Here is a 22535-nt window from a genome sequence, read left to right on the forward strand (position 1 = left end):
TTGTGCCTGTGGCTACACGTGACTTGGAGGATACCGAGTCCCTGGATGTGGTCAGGGCTTTGAAAATTTACGTGGCCAGAACGGCTAGGATCAGAAAAACAGAAGCACTGTTTGTCCTGTATGCAGCCAACAAGGTTGGTGGCCTTGCTTCAAAGCAGACTATTGCTCGCTGGATCTGTAACACGATTCAGCAGGCGCATTCTACGGCAGGATTGCCGTTACCGAAATTGGTTAAGGCCCATTCCACTAGGAAGGTGGGCTCGTCTTGGGCGGCTGCCCGAGGGGTCTCGTCACTACAGCTGTGCCGAGTAGCTACTTGGTCGGGGTCAAACACCTTTGCAAAGATCTATAAGTTTGATACCCTGGCTGAGGAGGACCTCCTGCTTGCTCAATCGGTGCTGCAGAGTCATCCGCACTCTCCCGCCCGTTTGGGAGCTATGGTATAATCCCCATGGTCCTTACGGAGTCCCCAGCATCCTCCTAGGACGTTAGAGAAAATAAGATTTTAAACCTACCGGTAAATCTTTTTCTCGTAGTCCGTAGAGGATGCTGGGCGCCCGTCCCAAGTGCGGACTACTTCTGCAAGACTTGTATATAGTTATTGCTTACATAAGGGTTATGTTATAGTTTCATCGGTTTTGGACCGATGATATGTTGTTTTTTCATACTGTTAACTAAATAGTATACCACAAGTTATACGGTGTGATTGGTGTGGCTGGTATGAATCTTACCCTTGGATTAACTAAAATCCTTTCCTCGTACTGTCCGTCTCCTCTGGGCACAGTTTCTCTAACTGAGGTCTGGAGGAGGGGCATAGAGGGAGGAGCCAGTGCACACCCAGAGTCAAAGTCTTTCTTAAAGTGCCCATGTCTCCTGCGGAGCCCGTCTATCCCCATGGTCCTTACGGAGTCCCCAGCATCCTCTATGGACTACGAGAAAAAGATTTACTGGTAGGCTTAAAATCTTATTTGCGCACATGCGCAGGAATCTCTTACAGCCTCCTTGGTTTCTCCATCGCACCACCACTGACCCACTAGTGCCCCCTCCGGGGACAGACATAACTACAGATCTGACACTTCATTTACCTGTGTATGGTTTACTTCCATGTATTGCTTATGTTACAATTTGTAACCTATGTACTGCACCCAAGATGGCTGCCTCACATGGTACTCTTATAGATAGGATGAATAATGCATGGATATGAGGATTTTGTAACAATCCTGCATCTTGCTCCAATGTAACCTATGTTTTGCGCCCAAGATAACTGCCTTGCCTGGTACCTTTGTGGATAGAACAACTAATCCTTGGAATTATCCAAAATGGCGTTCATTGTTTCTACCCCGGGTAACAAGAATACTAGTTTCAGCCCTGACAGCGGTTAAGTTAAGTAGAGCTGGAGAGATTATACACTGGCACAATGTTAACAAGGGAAGAATTAATAAAATCCCCCAAATTAGCAGGGAACTGCTGAAACAAAATCATACTCTTTAACAGTAACTGTTATGCTTTGTAGTTGCAAATTTACAAATAATGCCAACAGTAGTTTATGCAAATTGAATCCACTAATCCCTGGAAAATAATGCTAAAGGAGTTATTCACTTTAACGATACTTTGAGTAAAAAAAAAAAAAAAGTGATAAATATGCTTGCTGATACTTCCATCTGTAAATCCCATGTTTTAGGCAAGACTGGCTCCAGTCTAACAATGTAGTGAACACACATTATAAATTGAGCTTTTTCCGTGTTGATTATGCAGAATCAGCTTTATTGGCCAAGTATACACAACATATACAAATAATTCAGTTTCAATATGCGACATCTCCCCAAAAGACACATGGAAAAAAAGGGGGGAAAAAACACATTAGACATAAAAACATATATACATAATTACAATTCAGTGTAGTCTACAACCCCAATAAACCTATCTATCTCGGTTATTCAGAAATGTAATAGTCTGAGGAAGAAACTATTCCTGTGCCTTGTGATCCGCACAAGCCGCGATCTGTAACGTCTGCCAGACGGCAATAATTTAAACATCATGGTGTTGCCATATAGGCAATTACATAAACAAATATCATTTAGTAGGTACCAGAATTAGAGCAAATTATTTAAATTAAAATATGATTTATGACCCAATGTGATTTTAACAAGTTAAGAGTGTATATATATATATATAGTTTCGTAAGGTATAACTTAAATAAATTTTAATGTATTAGTCTTATGTTTTGAGAATTTAGTAGCATGTATATATTTGTGTTTTACTGCAAGATTATGGATCATTATGTAAGAGGTTTTCACTGTGTAAGCCATATAGCCAGAAAACACTATACATTGAACATCACACAAATGTACCCCCTCCATAAAAGTTTATTCTGTCTAATTCACCAAACACCCCCTATATAATATGAATCCCACATTTCACGATAAGTCTCAGGCTTGCGTAATGCAATAGAGGGCGTTTTTCCCTCCTGTGCCATTTTTCATATCTGTATTAATCAAAGGATCAGTGTCTGGTCTGTGCTATACCAAGTACAATTTAAAGTAAGCACATTATGCCTGACTAAATCATAAAGTTTGCATGCATGGCATATGATAGAGGGTTGTAGAAGAGGGGGGAGGCTGTGTAAGTACTGTACTGTGTACACAGTAAGCGCTAGGTAGTTGTATTATATCTACCTCAGTAAGCACTGTGTATGGGTTGGCTCCAATCTGTGTCCCTCTGTGGCATACTTGGGAGGAAACTGTGTCTGACATTGATTTCCCTGTGTGTGGGTGTTTGCTGTCTCACATAGCCATGTCTAGGGACTCTGTGTCATATGCTGCAGGGGATATTTCCTCTCAGGAGGAATCCCTTCCATGTACATAGGAATGTAATGTCTTGTCTCAGATCCCAATTAATGAGCCTGAGAGGTTGTCCTCTATTTTGCACACCTTAATTAGGTAGTGAGGTGCTACTCTGCTTGAGACTTAGTAAAGTGTACAGAGGGAAAAGGTAGCAGGTGCACTATCTCACACTAGCTCAACCTGTAGTAACCAGAGGCACTTAGCATATTCTTGGCCAGGGCTATGAGCTTACCCACCGCATCAAGGTAGCCTCTCATTGGGTAAGTCCCTAACACTAACTATAGGGGTTCAGGTCCGGGGGGCAGGACACCTCAGAGCCACCCAGCCAGACAACCCCAGGGCATCGCAGGAGTGATAAAAATATAGGGTTAAAGAGGTAGGAGCAGCTGTTGCTGCATGTGTGAATAATGTGAGGAGTAAAAGAAAATTATGTGAAGGTGTTACATATATATAAAACAAACTATAAGTGCCATGGAGTGATGAAATAGTGTTAAATTGCGATGCCCCAGGGACACCCAGCCACGCAGAGGCGGAACTACCGTCAGGGCAAGCAGTGCGTTGCACTGGTGCCCGCCTCTGTCCAGGGGCCCAAGCATGTAATGAGTGAAACTGACTCATTACATGCCGCTGTGCGCTGCGGGCAATCGCTGCCCGCAGCGCACAGCCGCCCACAGAGGAGAAGAGCAGCGGCACGGACGGGGGAAGGAGGAGGACTGAGGTGAAGGGGGGAGCCGCAGCAGCGCTTTGTTACTGGTGGAGGCGCTGCTGCTGCTGCCCCTCTGCTTCACTATAGGCTGTCTTCCGAGAACAGCCTATAGTGAAGCAGGGGGGCAGCAGCAGCAGCGCCTCCACCAATAACACAGCGCTGCTGCGGCTCCCTCGTCTACTGCCCGGGAATCGTCAAGCTGCACGAGGAGCCTGAGCCAGCGGAGAGGGTAAGTATGATTCTACTTTCTTTCTTTCTCTTTATTTCTTTCTTTCTTTCTGTCTCTTTCTTTCTTTCTTTCTTCTCTTTCTTTCTTTCTTTCTTTCTTTCTTTCTGTCTCTTTCTTTCTTTATTTGTTGGGACTGGCTGCCGCTATGTGTAAAAATGGGGGACTGCCTACTGCAATGTGTAAAAAGGGTGGACTGCCTGCTGCTATGTGTAAAAATGGGGGACTGCCTGCCGCAATGTGTAAAAAGGGGGGACTGCCTGCCGCAATGTGTAAAAATGGGGAATCTGCCTGCCGCAATGTGTAAAAATGGGGAATCTGCCTGCCGCTATGTGTAAAAAGGGAGAATCTGCCTGCCGTAATGTGTAACAAGGGCACGCTGTCTGCCGTAATGTGTAACAAGGGCACGCTGTCTGCCGTAATGTGTAACAAGGGCACGCTGTCTGCCGTAATGTGTAACACGGGCACGCTGTCTGCCATAACGTGTAAAAAGTGTACGTTGTCTGCCGTTATGTGTAAAAAGTGTACGCTGTCTGCCGTAATGTGTAAAAAGGGGACGCTGTCTGCGTAATGTGTAAAAAGGGGGACGCTGTCTGCCGTTATGTGTAAAAAGTGTACGCTGTCTGCCGCTATGTTTAACAAGGGCACGCTGTCTGCCGTTATGTGTAAAAAGTGTACGCTGTCTGCCGTAATGTGTAAAAAGTGCACGCTGTCTGCCGCTATGTGTAACAAGGGCACGCTGTCTGCCGTTATGTGTAAAAAGGGGACGCTGTCTGCCGTAATGTATAAAAAGGGGGACGCTGTCTGCCGTAATGTGTAAAAAGGGGACGCTGTCTGCCGTAATGTGTAAAAAGAGGAATCTGTTCGCTGTAAGGTGTAAAAGGGTCTCTACCTGGTGTAGTGGTGCTACTGTGCGGCGTAATTTGAAGAATGGAGACTACTGTGCACCGTTTTAGGAATTGGTATTATTTTGTGGCCACACCCCTTCCCCGCGAAGCCACGCCACTATGTATTTTTGCGCGCGCCTACGGCGCGCACTGCCCCTGTTTTGCATGCAGGGTTGGGGCTCCGATGCCGTTTCTTGCACACAGTGCTAAAATGTCTAGTTACGGCACTGCTGCTAGGTATCCATTTCTCTGGCCCTGAGCAGGTCCCCCTCACCAGATCCTCTCAAGGGGTGAGGGGGTGGACTTGGATGGGATGGGGGGGGCCCAAAGCATTTTGTCGCACCTGGGCCCACCGCTTGCTAGTTCCGCCACTGCAGCCACGGCAGGCACAGGGAGCCCCGCACCCCAGAGAATTCCCCCCATTATGGACTGCCATATTAAACAAAATGTAGGAGTCTTACCTTAGTGTGCTCATTCCAAATGTAAAGGCTAGAGTGTTGGACTATTTAAAATCAGAGGGGTGGGTGGGGCAGGGTGCTAAATTAGGGTGAAGGTGTCTCCTACCTTCAAAAATGTATGAATACATCAGTTACAGAGGGAAAATAAGAATTTACTCACCGGTAATTCTATTTCTCGTAGTCCGTAGTGGATGCTGGGTACTCCGTAAGGACCATGGGGTATAGACGGGCTCCGCAGGAGACTGGGCACTCTTAAAAGAAAGATTAGGTACTATATCTGGTGTGCACTGGCTCCTCCCTCTATGCCCCTCCTCCAGACCTCAGTTAGGGAAACTGTGCCCGGAAGAGCTGACATTACTAGGAAAGGATTTGGAATCCAGGGTAAGACTCATACCAGCCACACCAATCACACCGTACAACTCGTGATAACTATACCCAGTTAACAGTATGAACAATAACTGAGCCTCTCTCAACAGATGGCTCATACAATAACCCTTTAGTTAAGCAATAACTATATACATGTATTGCAGAGAGTCCGCACTTGGGACGGGCTCCCAGCATCCACTACGGACTACGAGAAATAGAATTACCGGTGAGTAAATTCTTATTTTCTCTGACGTCCTAGTGGATGCTGGGTACTCCGTAAGGACCATGGGGATTATACCAAAGCTCCCAAACGGGCGGGAGAGTGCGGATGACTCTGAAGCACCGAATGAGCAAACTCAAGGTCCTCCTCAGCCAGGGTATCAAACTTGTAGAATGTTGCAAACGTGTTTGAACCCGACCAAGTAGCAGCTCGGCAAAGTTGTAAGCCGAGACCCCTCGGGCAGCCACCCAAGAAGAGCCCACCTTCCTCGTGGAATGGGCTTTTACTAATTTAGGATGCGGCAGTCCAGCCGCAGAATGTGCAAGCTGAATCGTGCTACAGATCCAACGAGCAATAGTCTGCTTTGAAGCAGGAGCACCCAGCTTGTTGGGTGCATGCAGGATAAATAGCGAGTCAGTTTTTCTGACTCTAGCCGTCCTGGAAACATAAAGTTTCAGGGCCCGGACTACGTCCAGCAGCTTGGAATCCTCCAAGTCCCTAGTAGCCGCAGGCACCACAATAGGTTGGTTCAAATGAAACGATGATACCACCTTAGGGAGAAATTGGGGACGAGTCCTCCATTCTGCCCTTTCCATATGGAATATCAGATATGGGCTTTCTCTATCGTCCTAAGTGGATGCTGGGGACTCCGTAAGGACCATGGGGAATAGCGGCTCCGCAGGAGACTGGGCACAAAAGTAAAGCTTTAGAACTACCTGGTGTGCACTGGCTCCTCCCCCCATGACCCTCCTCCAAGCCTCAGTTAGATTTTTGTGCCCGAACGAGAAGGGTGCACACTAGGTGGCTCTCCTGAGCTGCTTAGTGAAAAGTTTAGTTTTAGGTTTTTTATTTTCAGTGAGACCTGCTGGCAACAGGCTCACTGCATCGAGGGACTAAGGGGAGAAGAAGCGAACTCACCTGCGTGCAGAGTGGATTGGGCTTCTTAGGCTACTGGACATTAGCTCCAGAGGGACGATCACAGGCCCAGCCATGGATGGGTCCCAGAGCCGCGCCGCCGACCCCCTTACAGAGCCAGAAGACAGAAGAGGTCCGGAAAATCGGCGGCAGAAGACGTCCTGTCTTCAACAAGGTAGCGCACAGCACTGCAGCTGTGCGCCATTGCTCTCAGCACACTTCACACTCCGGTCACTGGGGGTGCAGGGCGCTGGGGGGGGGGCGCCCTGAGTCGCAATATAAAACACCTTGGATGGCAAAAAATGCATCACATATAGCTCCTGGGCTATATGGATGAATTTAACCCCTGCCAGAATACATAGAAAAACGGGAGATAAGGCCGCCGATAAGGGGGCGGAGCCTATCTCCTCAGCACACTGGAGCCATTTTCCCTCACAGCTCCGTTGGAGGGAAGCTCCCTGGCTCTCCCCTGCAGTCACTACACTACAGAAAGGGTTAAAAAAGAGAAGGGGGCACTAATTACGCGCAGTATTAAAGATACAGCAGCTATAAGGGGAAAAACACTTATATAAGGTTATCCCTGTATATATATAGCGCTCTGGTGTGTGCTGGCAAACTCTCCCTCTGTCTCCCCAAAGGGCTAGTGGGGTCCTGTCCTCTATCAGAGCATTCCCTGTGTGTGTGCTGTATGTCGGTACGTTTGTGTCGACATGTATGAGGAGAAAAATGATGTGGAGACGGAGCAGATTGCCTGTAATAGTGATGTCACCCCCTAGGGGGTCGACACCTGAGTGGATGAACTGTTGGAAGGAATTACGTAACAGTGTCAGCTCTGTATAAAAGACAGTGGTTGACATGAGACAGCCGGCTACTCAGCTTGTGCCTGTCCAGACGTCTCATAGGCCGTCAGGGGCTCTAAAGCGCCCGTTACCTCAGATGGCAGATATAGACGCCGACACGGATACTGACTCCAGTGTCGACGGTGAAGAGACAAATGTGACTTCCAGTAGGGCCACACGTTACATGATTGAGGCAATGAAAAATGTTTTACACATTTCTGATAATACGAGTACCACCAAAAAGGGGTATTATGTTCGGTGAGGAAAAACTACCTGTAGTTTTCCTGAATCTGAGAAATTAAATGAGGTGTGTGATGATGCGTGGTTTTCCCCCGATAACAACTGATAATTTCTAAAATGTTATTGGCATTATATCCTTTCCCGCCAGAGGTTAGGGTGCGTTGGGAAACACCCCCTAGGGTGGATAAAGCGCTCACACGCTTGTAAGAACAAGGGCTCTACCCTCTCCTGAGATGGCTGCCCTTAAGGATCCTGCTGATAGAAAGCAGGAGGGCATCCTAAAAGGTATTTACACACATACTGGTGTTATACTGCGACCAGCAATCGCCTCAGCCTGGATGTGCAGTGCTGGGTTGGCGTGGTCGGATTCCCTGACTGAAAATATTGATACCCTAGATAGGGACAGTATATTATTGCCAATAGAGCATTTAAAAGATGCATTTCTATATATGCGTGATGCACAGCGGAATATTTGCCGACTGGCATCAAGTCTAAGTGCGTTGTCCATTTCTACCAGTAGAGGGTTATGGACACGACAGTGGTCAGGTGATGCGGATTCCAAACGGCATTTGGAAGAATTGCCTTATTAAGGGGAGGAGTTATTTGGGGTCGGTCTTTCAGACCTGGTGGCCACGGCAACAGCTGGGAAATCCACGTTTGTACCCCAGGTCGCCTCTCAACATGAGAAGACGCCGTATTATCAGGCGCAGTCTTTTCGTGGGCAAGCGGGCAAAAGGTTCCTCATTTCTGCCCCGTGACAGAGGGAGAGGAAAAAGGCTGCAGAAATCAGCCAGTTCCCAGGAACAGAAACCCTCTCCCGCCTCTGCCAAGCCCTCAGTATGACGCTGGGGCTTTACAAGCAGAATCAGGCACGGTGGGGGCCCGTCTCAATGAATTTCAGCGCGCAGTGGGCTCACTCGCAAGTAGACCCCTGGATCCTTCAGGTGATATCTCAGGGGTACAAATTGGAATTCGAGACGTCTCCCCCTCGCCGTTTCCTAAAGTCGGCTTTACCGATGTCTCCTTCTGACAGGGAGACAGTTTTGGAAGCCATTCACAAGCTGTATTCCCAGCAGGTGATAATCAAGGTACCCCTCCTGCAACAGGGAACGGGGTATTATTCCACACTGTTGTGGTACCGAAGCCGGACGGCTCGGTGAGACCGATTCTAAATCTAAAATCTTTGAACACTTACATACAGAGGTTCAAATTCAAGATTGAGTCACTCAGAGCAGTGATTGCGAACCTGGAAGAAGAGGACTACATGATGTCTCGGTACATCAAGGATGCTTACCTTCATGTCCCAATTTACCCTTCTCACCAAGGGTACCTCAGGTTTATGGTACAGAACTGTCACTATCAGTTTCAGACGCTGCCGTATGGATGGTCCACGGCACCCCGGGTCTTTACCAAGGTAATGGCCGAAATGATGATACTCCTTCGAAGAAGGGAATTTTAGTTATCCCTTACTTGGACGATTCCCTGATAAGGGTAAGATCCAGGGAACAGTTGGAGGTCGGTGTAGCACTATCTCAGGTAGTGTTGCGGCAGCACGATTGGATTCTCAATATTCCAAAATCGCAGCTGATTCCGACGACTCGTCTTCTGTTCTTAGGGATGATCCTGGACACAGTTCAGAAAAAGGTGTTTCTCCCGGAGGAGAAAGTCAGGGAGTTATCCGAGCTAGTCGGGAACCTCCTATAACCGAGCCCCAAGTCTCAGTACATCAATGAGATGGTTCTGGAAAAAATGGTGGCTTCCTATGAAGCAATCCCATGCGGCAGATTCCACGCAAGAACTTTCCAGTGGGACCTGCTGGACAAATGGTCTGGGTCGCATCTTCAGATGCATCAGCGGATAACCCTGTCACCAAGCACAGGGTGTCTCTCCTGTGGTGGTTGCAGAGTGCTCATCTTCTAGAGGGCCGCACATTCAGGACTGGGTCCTGGTGACCACGGATGCCAGCCTGCGAGGCTGGGGAGCAGTCACACAGGGAAGGAATTTCCAGAGTTTATGGTCAAGCCTGGAGACATCACTTCACATAAATATCCTGAAGCTAAGGGCCATTTACAATGCTCTAAGCTCAGCAAGACCTCTGCTTCAAGGTCACCCGGAGTTGATCCATTCGGACAACATCACGGCAGTCACCCACGTAAACAGACAGGGTGACACAAGAAGCAGAAGGGCAATGGCAGAAGCTGCAAGGATTCTTCGCTGGGCGGAAAATCATGTGATAGCACTGTCAGCAGTATTCATTCCGGGAGTGGACAACTGGGAAGCAGACTTCCTCAGCAGACACGACCTCCACCCGGGAGAGTGGGGACTTCACCCAGAAGTCTTCCACATGTTTATAAAACTCGACAAGTATTGCGCCAGGTCAAGGGACCCTCAGGCAATAGCTGTAGACGCTCTGGTAACACAGTGGGTGTACCAGTCAGTGTATGTGTTCCCTCCTCTGCCTCTCATAACCAAGGTACTGAGAATTATAAGATGGAGAGTGTCACAACTGAGGGCCTGAGCTGACGGGAGGCAGCCTCAGTTGTAGGGGCTGAGATGTACCGGAACCTGGGAGGTTGTATCAGACCCCTGGACATGTAAGTAACATGAATAATAACTGCCCGAAGGCGTGACCACGACAACTTGGATAAAAGTCAATGATGTTTATTATGACAACTCCGCAACACAGCAGCAGTAAAAGAAAACGTAAAAGTCAGCAAAGAATAAATACAGTTCCTGGGTACTACAGGATGGCAGGAGCCACAGGGCACTGGTAGTGTGAGATAGTTCTTATGATCTTCTTGATGGAAAGTCCTTACCAGGCCCGACTGTAGCAATGGAGATAACCCAGGATTGTGCCAGCTGGTGTTCCAGGAAAAGCTGGGTTGCTGAAGATAAAACAGCTGCTGTGGATACTGACTGGAACCAGACTGTTGTTAGCACGGAGTGGATACTGGCTGGAACCAGTTAAATAATAAATGAACTTGGGAGCGATGAAATATGAACTGAAATGTAGAACTTGAGAGCGGAGAAATAATAATACCGGTGGAGAGTGGTAAAGTGTAGAAAGGACACCGGCCCTTTAAGGGAAGCTGTACTCTGCTGGAAGCTGAGCTGGAAGCAGGTAATGTTGTAGCTGGAAACAGATGAATCCACAATGGATTGGAGAGTCAGGCTACACCGCAGGTGGAATGCTGGTGCGGATCTCTATGGTGGAAGTCTTGAGACAGGAGCTGGAACCTGGAAGACAATCACAGGAGAGAGACAAACAGGAACTAGGTTTGACAACCAAAGCACTGACGCCTTCCTTGCTCAGGCACAGTGTATTTATACCTGCAGCAAGGAAGGGATTGGCTAGGCAATTATGCAGATTATCAATACTGAGAACAGATTGGTGGAAATGATCAGCTGACAGAATCCAAGATGGCTGCGCCCATGCAGACACTTGGAGGGAAGTTTGGTTTGTAATCCATGTGGTAATGAAAACAGTAATGGCGGCGCCGGCCACCGGAGACAGGAGGCGCCAGGCTGACAGATGCACATCCAACCACGCGGACACAGCGGAGGCCGCGGCTGACGTAATCGCCACTCAGACACTCTGCATGCAGAAGTTCAGGGACGGCGGCGGAGGCCGCGGGAGACGCCATGCCAGGTGTAATATGGCGTTTACTGTGACAGCGTCCCAGAGTGACAGGAGAGGATACAGGAATGTACACATCAGGATAACAGATGGGATCCGGTCCTGGAGCGCTGAGCCAGCCTTAGGAGGCATCTGATGGGTAAGAAATGGCGTCCAGATACCCGGATCGTGACAGCACCCCCCCCTTTAGGAGTGGCCCCAGGACACTTCTTTGGCTTTTGAGGAAACTTGGAATGGAATCTCCGGACCAAGGCAGGAGCATGGACATCAGAAGCATTGGTCCATGAACGTTCCTCAGGACCATAACCCTTCCAGTCAATAAGATATTGTAGTTGACCGTAACGGTGACGTGAGTCCAGGATCTTGGCCACTTCATACTCAACGCCTCGTTGAGTTTGGACTTTCGGAGTTGGAGGAAGTGAGGAATGAAACCGATTCAAGATCAGCGGTTTCAACAGGGAAACATGGAATGTCCTGGGTATTTTTAAGAAGGGGGGCAACTGGAGTCTGTAAGCAACAGGATTGATGACTTGTTCAATCTTGAAAGGACCGATATAGTGAGGTGCAAACTTCATACTGGGAACTCTTAACCTCAAATTCTTCGTGGATAACCATACCCGATCACCCACCTTGAGAGCAGGAACTGCTCGACGCTTCTTATCCGCAAACTTCTTGTACCTGAACGATGCCTTGAGCAGAGCTGATCGTACGCTCTTCCAGATATTGGCAAACTGATGCAAGGTGATATCCACTGCGGGAACAGAAGTTGCTGGAAGCGGTTGGAACTCAGGGACTTTAGGGTGGAATCCAAAGTTAGTGAAGAATGGTGTTGAAGCAGATGAAGAATGATACTGGTTGTTATGACAGAACTCGGCCCAGGGAAGTAATTGAACCCAGTCATCTTGAGAGGAGGACACATAGATGCGGAGGAAGGCCTCCAAGTCCTGATTCACCCTCTCGGTTTGACCATTGGTCTGAGGATGGTAAGCCGTGGAAAACTTTAGCTTGACTTGGAGGACTTGACATAAACTTCGCCAGAATTTGGCTGTGAATTGAACTCCTCGATCTGAGATAATTTCTTCAGGAAGACCGTGGAGTCGGAAGATCTCTTGTATGAATACTTGAGCCAACTTGGAAGCTGACGGAAGACCGGTGAGAGGAATGAAGTGTGCCATCTTGGTGAACCGGTCAACTACCACCCAGATGGTATTGAACTTGTTGCACATGGGTAAGTCTGTAATGAAATCCATCGACAAGTGGGTCCATGGTCGACGGGGAACGGATAGTGGAACCAGTTGCCCCGCAGGCGACTGGCGGGATACTTTATGTTGGGCACACTTTGGGCAAGATGCAATAAACTCCAAGACGTCCTTTTTCAGAGTTGGCCACCAATAGGACCTAGAGATAAACTCCAGGGTTTTTTGGATACCTGTATGTCCGGCAAAACGGGAAGCATGGGCCCAATGCATGAGCTTCTTCCTTAGCATCGGCTTCACAAAACTTTTCCCTGATGGGGGCGTAGAGTCCATCCCTACCGTGGAGAATGCCAACGGATTTATAATAGGATGCTTGTCTGAAGACTCTGACTCATTTTCTTGCTCCCATGAGCGGGAAAGGGCATCGGCCTTGCGATTCTGAGAGCCCGGACAGAACTGGAGTTTAAAGTCGAACCTGGAAAAGAAAAGTGCCCATCTGGCCTGACGAGGGTTGAGACATTGTGCGCCCTTCAGGTATAAAAGGTTCTTGTGGTCTGTAAGTATGGTGATTGAATGAGAAGCTCCCTCCAACAGATACCTCCACTCTTCTAGAGCGAGCTTGATGGCTAGCAACTCCTGGTCGCCAATGGCATAGTTGCGCTCAGCTGGGGAGAACTTCCGGGAGAAGAAACTGCAAGGGTGTAAATGGCCATCTTTAGCCCTCTGAGATAACACCGCTCCTACTCCAACGGAGGAGGCATCCACCTCTAAGATGAAAGGAGAGTCGATGTCAGGCTGTTTCAGAACAGGCGCAGAGATGAACCTTTGTTTTAAAAGATGAAATGCTTGCATGGCTTCTTCAGACCACTTGGACGGGTTAGCACCCTTCTTAGTGAAAGCAGTAATAGGCGCCACAATGGTGGAAAAGTCTCGTATAAACTTTCGGTAATAGTTGGCGAACCCTAAGAACCTCTGGACCCCTTTGAGGGTTAAGGGTACCGGCCAATTTTGGATTGCTTGTAGTTTCTCAGGATCCATCTCTAGTCCGGAACCGGACACAATGTACCCTAGAAACGGAATGGACTTGACTTCAAAGACGCATTTTTCTAATTTACAATAGAGATGATTGACACGGAGACGGGACAGAACCTCTTTAACCCAAAAACGATGTTCCTCTAAATCGTTGGCAAAAATGAGGATATCGTCTAGATAGACCACGACATGACGGTATAGAATGTCTCTGAAGATCTCATTGACAAAATGCTGGAAGACAGCTGGAGCATTGCTCAATCCGAAGGGCATGACGAGGTACTCATAATGTCCGTCACGGGTGTTAAAGGCGGTCTTCCACTCGTCACCCTCACGGATCCGGATGAGATTGTATGCACCTCGCAAGTCCAGCTTTGTAAAGATGGTAGCTCCGCTAACTCTGTCAAAGAGCTCAGTAATCAGGGGTAAAGGATAACGGTTCTTGATGGTAATGTCGTTCAAACCTCTGTAGTCGATGCACGGCCGCAGACCACCATCTTTCTTTTTTACAAAAAAGAAGCCTGCGCCGGCTGGAGAAGAAGAAGGTCGAATGAACCCCTTTGCTAGGTTCTCTTTAATATATTCCTCCATAGAATGCGTCTCAGGCAGAGACAACGGATAAGTTCGGCCTCGAGGTGGAACCTTCCCTGGAACGAGATCAATCGGACAGTCCCATTCTCTATGAGGAGGAAGGATATCAGCAGAAGCTTTACTGAACACATCCGTGAAATCTTGATATGGAGGAGGTGGAACATCAGACGACCTGGGGGAGGAAGAACAGACAGGCAATACTTTAAACAAACATGTCTCAGCACAGGAGGAACCCCATGCCAGGATTTGCGTAGTCGTCCAATCAATTGTAGGATTGTGAAGACGGAGCCATGGAAGGCCCAGGACCACAGGATGTGTGGCTCTTGGAATCACTAAAAAAGAAATAAGTTCGGAATGAAGAACTCCCACTCTCAGACGAACTGGTAGAGTCCTTAAAGAAATAACTGCATCAAAAATTTTGCTGCCATCCACGGCAGTTAAAGAAATGGACGAAGGAAGTCTCTCGGTGGGTAGGGACCACCGTTTAACATAGGCTTCGGTAATAAAGTTCCCAGCTGCTCCGGAATCAAGGAGGGCAATGACGTTCCGATAACGTTGAGCAACTTGAAGCGAGACTGGGAGATTACAATCTTGAGGAGATGGAGAGGAGATCATTACTCCTAGCCGGCCCTCTCCTTGGCGAGCTAGGATTTGGAGTTTCCCGGACGTTTGGGACAGGCATTAATGGTGTGAGACGGAGCTGCACAATAGAGACAGAGAAACTCGGAGAGACATCTTCGGCGCTCAGCAGGAGTTAAACGGGAACGGCCAAGTTGCATGGGCTCATCTTTAGATGGTGACAGTTGACGAGGAGGAGGAGCAGAAGATTTTGGAGCAGATGATCTTCCACGCTCAGTTGCTCTCTCTCTGAAACGTAAATCAACTTTCGTGCAGAGTGAGATTAGCTCATCTAACTTAGAAGGTAAGTCTCTGGTAGCTAACTCATCTTTAATACGCTCAGATAAGCCATGCCAGAATGCAGCATACAGGGCCTCGTCGTTCCATGCCAGTTCGGATGCCAGGATCTGGAACTGTATCAGATATTGTCCTACAGTACGTGACCCCTGGCGTAAACGGAGAATCTCGGATGAAGCTGAGGTTACCCGGCCTGGCTCGTCGAAGATGCGCCTGAATGTTGACACGAAGGCAGTGTAGGAAGATAGCAGGGTGTCGGACCTCTCCCATAACGGTGATGCCCAATCAAGGGCTGAGCCACTGAGAAGAGAAATAATGTAGGCAATTTTTGTACGGTCACTGGGAAAATTGCCAGGTTGTAGCTCAAACTGAATCTCACACTGGTTGAGAAATCCCCTGCAGAATCTTGGAGATCCGTCAAATTTTGCTGGCGTTGGAAGATGAAGACGTGGAGCAGAAATGGGTAAGGTGGGTGGGGTTATAGCTGGAGTCACTGTGGTTGACTCACCAGACGCGCCTGACCCACGGAGAGTTGTCTGAATCCCATCCAGCCGAGTAGAGAGATCCTGGAGACAGCGGATGATGTGGCCCTGTGCAGCCTCCTGATGTTCTAGTCGGGCTGCCAGTTCTTGCATCGGCCTGGCCGCTTGATCCTGGTCTCCGGCTGGATTCATTAGGTCAGTGCTTACTGTCACAACTGAGGGCCTGAGCTGACGGGAGGCAGCCTCAGTTGTAGGGGCTGAGATGTACCGGAACCTGGGAGGTTGTATCAGACCCCTGGACATGTAAGTAACATGAATAATAACTGCCCGAAGGCGTGACCACGACAACTTGGATAAAAGTCAATGATGTTTATTATGACAACTCCGCAACACAGCAGCAGTAAAAGAAAACGTAAAAAAAGTCAGCAAAGAATAAATACAGTTCCTGGGTACTACAGGATGGCAGGAGCCACAGGGCACTGGTAGTGTGAGATAGTTCTTATGATCTTCTAGATGGAAAGTCCTTACCAGGCCCGACTGTAGCAATGGAGATAACCCAGGATTGTGCCAGCTGGTGTTCCAGGAAAAGCTGGGTTGCTGAAGATAAAACAGCTGCTGTGGATACTGGCTGGAACCAGACTGTTGTTAGCACGGAGTGGATACTGGCTGGAACCAGTTAAATAATAAATGAACTTGGGAGAGAGGAAATATGAACTGAAATGTAGAACTTGAGAGCGGAGAAATAATAATACCGGTGGAGAGTGGTAAAGTGTAGAAAGGACACCGGCCCTTTAAGGGAAGCTGTACTCTGCTGGAAGCTGAGCTGGAAGCAGGTAATGTTGTAGCTGGAAACAGATGAATCCACAATGGATTGGAGAGTCAGGCTACACCGCAGGTGGAATGCTGGTGCGGATCTCTATGGTGGAAGTCTTGAGACAGGAGCTGGAACCTGGAAGACAATCACAGGAGAGAGACAAACAGGAACTAGGTTTGACAACCAAAGCACTGACGCCTTCCTTGCTCAGGCACAGTGTATTTATACCTGCAGCAAGGAAGGGATTGGCTAGGCAATTATGCAGATTATCAATACTGAGAACAGATTGGTGGAAATGATCAGCTGACAGAATCCAAGATGGCTGCGCCCATGCAGACACTTGGAGGGAAGTTTGGTTTGTAATCCATGTGGTAATGAAAACAGTAATGGCGGCGCCGGCCACCGGAGACAGGAGGCGCCAGGCTGACAGATGCACATCCAACCACGCGGACACAGCGGAGGCCGCGGCTGACGTAATCGCCACTCAGACACTCTGCATGCAGAAGTTCAGGGACGGCGGCGGAGGCCGCGGGAGACGCCATGCCAGGTGTAATATGGCGTTTACTGTGACAGCGTTCCAGAGTGACAGGAGAGGATACAGGAATGTACACATCAGGATAACAGATGGGATCCGGTCCTGGAGCGCTGAGCCAGCCTTAGGAGGCATCTGATGGGTAAGAAATGGCGTCCAGATACCCGGATCGTGACAGAGAGGAGTAAGCACTATATTCGTGGCTCCGGATTGGCCAAGAAGGACTTGGTAACCGGAACTTCAAGAGATGCTCACGGAGGATCCGTGGCCTCTACCTCTCACCGCATTTGGCGAAAATATGTTGCGTGGTGCGAGGCCAGTAAGGCCCCGACGGAGGAATTTTCAACTAGGTCGATTCCTACATTTCCTGCAAACAGGAGTGTCTATGGGCCTGAAATGGGGTCCATTAAGGTTCAAATTTCGGCCCTGTCAATTTTCTTCCAAAAAGAACTAGCTTCAGTCCCTGAAGTTCAGACGTTTGTGAAAGGGGTACTGTATATACAGCCTCCTTTTGTGCCTCCAGTGGCACCTTGGGATCAAAATGTAGTTTTTGGGTTCCAAAAGTCACATTGGTTTGAACCACTTAAATATGTGGAGTTAAAATATCTCACATGGAAAGTGGTCATGCTGTTGGCCCTGGCCTGGGCCAGGTGCGTGTCAGAATTGGCGGCTTTATCCTGTAAAAGCCCTCATCTGATTTTCCATTCGGACAGGGCGGAATTGAGGACTTGTCCTCAGTTTCTCCCTAAGGTGGTTTTCAGCGTTTCACCTGAATCAACCTATTGTGGTGCCTGCGGCTACTAGGGACTTGGAGGACTCCAAGTTGCTAGACGTTGTCAGAGCCCTGGAAATATAGGTTTCCAGGACGGCTGGAGTCAGAAAATCTGACACGTTGTTTATTCTGTATGCACCCAACAAGCTGGGTGCTCCTGCTTCTAAGCAGACTATTGCTCGTTGGATTTGTAGTACAATTCAGCTTGCACATTCTGTGGCAGGCCTGCCACAGCCAAAATCTGTAAAAGCCCATTCTACAAGGAAGGTGGGCTCATCTTGGGCGGCTGCCCGAGGGGTCTCGGCTTTACAACTTTGCCGAGCAGCTACTTGGTCAGGAGCAAATACGTTTGTAAAATTCTACAAATTTGATACCCTGGCTGAGGATGACCGGGAGTTCTCTCATTGGTGCTGCAGAGTCATCCGCACTCTCCCGCCCGTTTGGGAGCTTTGGTATAATCCCCATGGTCCTTACGGAGTCCCCAGCATCCACTTAGGACGTTAGAGAAAATAAGAATTTACTTACCGATAATTCTATTTCTCGTAGTCCGTAGTGGATGCTGGGCGCCCATCCCAAGTGCGGATTGTCTGCAATACTGGTACATAGTTATTGTTACCAAAAAAATCGGGTTATTGCTGTAGTGAGCCATCTTTTCTAGAGGCTCCTCTGTTATCATGCTGTTAACTGAGTTTAGATCACAAGTTATATGGTGTGATTGGTGTGGCTGGTATGAGTCTTACCCGGGATTCAAAATCCTTCCTTATTGTGTACGCTCGTCCGGGCACAGTATCCTAACTGAGGCTTGGAGGAGGGTCATGGGGGGAGGAGCCAGTGCACACCAGGTAGTTCTAAAGCTTTACTTTTGTGCCCAGTCTCCTGCGGAGCCGCTATTCCCCATGGTCCTTACGGAGTCCCCAGCATCCACTACGGACTACGAGAAATAGAATTATCGGTAAGTAAATTCTTATTTTTACATGACAAAGCCGCCAATTCTGACACACGCCTAGTCCAAGCTAAGGCCAAAAGCATGACCACTTTCCACGTGAGATATTTTAGCTCCACGGTCTTAAGTGGCTCAAACCAATGGGATTTTAGGAATCCAACACACGTTAAGATCCCAAGGTACCACTGGAGGCACAAAAGGGGGCTGAATATGCAGCACCCCTGTAACAACGTCCGAACTTCAGGCAGTGAAGCCAGTTCTTTTTGAGAGAAAAAGGGATAGGGCCGAAATCTTGGCCTTTATGGATCCTAATTTTAGGCCCATAGTCACTCCTGACTGTAGGAAGTGCAGGAATCGACCCCCCTGAATTCCTCTGTAGGGCCTTCCCGGCCACACACCAAGCAACCTATTTTCGCCATATACAGTGAAAAAGTCTTGCTGTCACGTCTTTCCTAGCCTTTATCAGCGTAGGAATAACTGCATCCGGAATGCCCTTTTCCGCTAGGATCCGGCGTTCAACCGCCATGCCGTCCAACGCAGCCGCGGTAAGTCTTGGATCAGACAGGGTCCCTGTTGCAACATGTCCTGACTGAGAGGCAGAGGCCATGGGTCCTCTGAGAGCATTTCTTGCAGTTCCGGGTACCGAGTCCTTCTTGGCCAATCCGGAGCAAAGAATATTGTTCACACTCCTCCGTTTATTACAATTCTCAGCCCTTGGGTCTGAGAGGAAGAGGAGGGAATATATAGACCGACTGGAACACCCACGGTGTTACTAGTGTGACCACAGCTATCGCCTGAGAGTCCCTTGACCCAGCGTAAAACCTTTTTTATCTTTTTATTGAGGTGGGACGCAATGTAGTCCACCTGAGGCAGTTTCCATCAATTTGCAAAACTGCGTGAAGACTTCCTGATGAAGTCACCACTTTCCCGGGTAGAGGTCGTGTCCACTCCCGGAATGAACACTGCTGACAGTGCGCTTACTTGATTCTCCGCCCAGCGAAGAATTCTGGTGGCTTCTACCCTCGCCACCCTGCTCCTTGTGCCGCCCTGGCGGTTTACATGAGCCCCTGCGGTCTGACTGGATCAGAACCGGTTAGTTGCGAAGCAGGAACTCCGCTTGACTTAGGGCGTTGTATATGGCCCTTAGTTCCAGGATATTGATGTGAAGGCAAGTCTGTTGGCTTGACCACAAACCTTGGAATTTTCTTCCCTGTGTAACTGCCCCCCACCCTCGGAGGCTTGCATCCGTGGTCACCAGGACCCAGTCCTGAATGCCGAATCTGCGGCCCTCGAGAAGGTGAGCACTCCGCAGCCACCACAGGAGAGACACCCTGGCCCTGGGGGATAGGGTGATTAACCGATGCATCTGAAGATGTGATCCGGACCACTTGTCCAGTAAGTTCCATTGTCCTTGCATGGAACCAGCCGAAGGGGATGGCCTCGTATGATGCCATCATCCTTCCCAGGACTCGAGTGCAGTGATGCACTGACACCTGTTTTGGTTTTCAATGGATTCCTGACCAGTGTCATGAGCTCCTGAGCTCTCTCTATCGGGAGATAAAACCCTCTTCTGGTCTGTGTCTAGGATCATGCCTAGGCGAGGCAGATGAGCTGTAGGAAACAACTGCGACTTCGGAATATATAGAATCCAGTCGTGTTGCCGTTTCACTTCCAGAGAAGGTGATACGCTGTCCAGCAACTGCTCTCTTGATCTCGCTTTTATGAGGAGATCATCCAAGTATGTGATAATAGTGACACCTTGCTTCCGCAGGAGCACCATCATATCCGCCATTACCTTGGTGAAATTGGTAATGACAATCCCGTACCGCAATTCTGAGGTACGCCTGATGAGGTGGATAAATGGGGACACGAAGGTATGCATCCCTTATGTCCTGATTCATTTCAGGCTTGCAATGACCGCTCTTAGCGATTCCATCTTGAACCTGAATCTTTTCAGGTATATGTTCAGGGATTTTAATACAGTATGGGTCTAACTGAACCGTCTGGTTTCGGGATTATAACATGGTCGAATAATAACACCCTCTTGTTGAAGGAGGGGACCCTTGACCACCACCTGTTGAAGATACAATTTACGAATTGCAGTTAACACTGGCTCCCTCTCTTGGGGGGAAGCCCGCCGTGTCCTCGGTGAGGGGGCATCTTCTCACAGTCCAGCCTGTATCCCTGCGATACAATTTCTATTGCCCAGGGATCTAACAGGGAGTGAACCCACTTGTGGCTGAACTTACGAAGGCGTGTCCCCACCGGGCCTAGCTCCGCCTGTGGAGCCCCAGCGACATGCAATGGATTTTTGTAGAGGCAGAGGAGGACTTCTGTTCTTGGGGACTAGCTGTGTTGTACAGCTTCTTTCCTCTGCCCCCGGCTCTGACAAGAAAGGACGCACCTCAGACTTTCTTGTTTCTTTATTCGAAAAGCTGCATTTAATAATGTCGTGCTTTCCTAGGCTGTGCAGGAATATAAGGCAAAATATCAGAATTACCAGCTATAGCTGTGGAGACCAGGCCCGAGAACCTTTCTCCACACAATCCTCAGCCTTCCATATGCCTCTTAAGTCGGCATCATCTGTCCAATGTATATTCTACAGGACACGTCAAGCAGAAATCGACATAGATTTTGTCTCTAGGACTCAGTATACTCATGTCCCCTTGGGCATGCTTTATAATTATATATCTATCACTTAAGCCAGCATCTTAAAATATTTATATGCATACTAGGGTCTCAATCTCTGCTGATAAGGTACCTGTCCACGCTGCCACAGCGCTATAAACCCATGCCGACACAATCGCCGGTCTGGGTAGTATACTAGAATGTGCACACTATCTGCAGGATTCCTGAGAATAGCTAGTGCAAACAGGACACCCAAGGGGAAGATTCTCAACACATCCCTAGTGGGGAAAGGATACAGCCTGAGAATTCTCTTGTGGGAAGCTGCCATCTCTTGTCTGGAGATTCCCGCTCTTTTTCCTCATGAGAGGAGGGAAATTTACCTCAGCATTCTTCCCCTTAACATGTGTACTCTCGTGTCAGGGACAGATGAGTCATCAGTGATATGCAAATCATCTTTTATTCCAATAATCATATATTGAATATCTTTTAGCCCTCTTGGCTGTAACTTTGCATTATCGTAGTCGACAGTGGAGTTAAACTCTGTGTCGATACTTTGTTATTTTGGATAGTGAACATAGAGAGACTCTGAAGGACTCTGTGACATAGGGACAGACCAGGGTAGATTTCCTTTCTGTTCCCTAACCTTTTGTGCAATAATTTTACCTCAGCACTTACACATATCCAAACAGGTGTCGGCGTTGTCGACGGAGACACCTTCCCACACACATATCCACTCTATCACCTCCTTAGAGGAGCCTTTTACCTCAGACATGTCGACACACGTGTACCGACACACCACACACACAGGGGATGCTCTATTTGAAGACAGTTCCCCCACCAGGCCCTTTGGAGAGACAGAGAGAGTATGCCAGCACACACCACAGCGCTATATAATACAGGGATGTACACTATACTGAGTGATTTTTCCCCTATAGCAGCTTATATACACAGTTTTGCGCCTAAATTTATGTGCCCCCCCTCTCTTTTTTACCCTTTGTGTACCAGGATACTGCAGGGTAGAGCCTGGGGAGCTTCCTTCCAGCTGAGCTGTGAAGAGAAAATGGCGCTGGTGTGCTGAGGAAGAAGGCCCGGCCCCCTCAGCGGCGGGCTTCTGTCCTTTTATGTACTTTAATGGCGGGGGTTAATGCACATATACAGTTTATCAGACTGTATTATGTGCTTTTCGCCAAGTGAGGTAATCTAATTGCTGCCCAGGGCGCCCCCCCCCCCCCCCCAGCGCCCTGCACCCATCAGTGACCGGAGTGTGTGGTGTGCTAAGGGAGCAATGGCGCACAG

Source organism: Pseudophryne corroboree, chromosome 6 (assembly GCF_028390025.1).
Source record: "Pseudophryne corroboree isolate aPseCor3 chromosome 6, aPseCor3.hap2, whole genome shotgun sequence".
Taxonomy (NCBI): Eukaryota; Metazoa; Chordata; class Amphibia; order Anura; family Myobatrachidae; genus Pseudophryne; species Pseudophryne corroboree.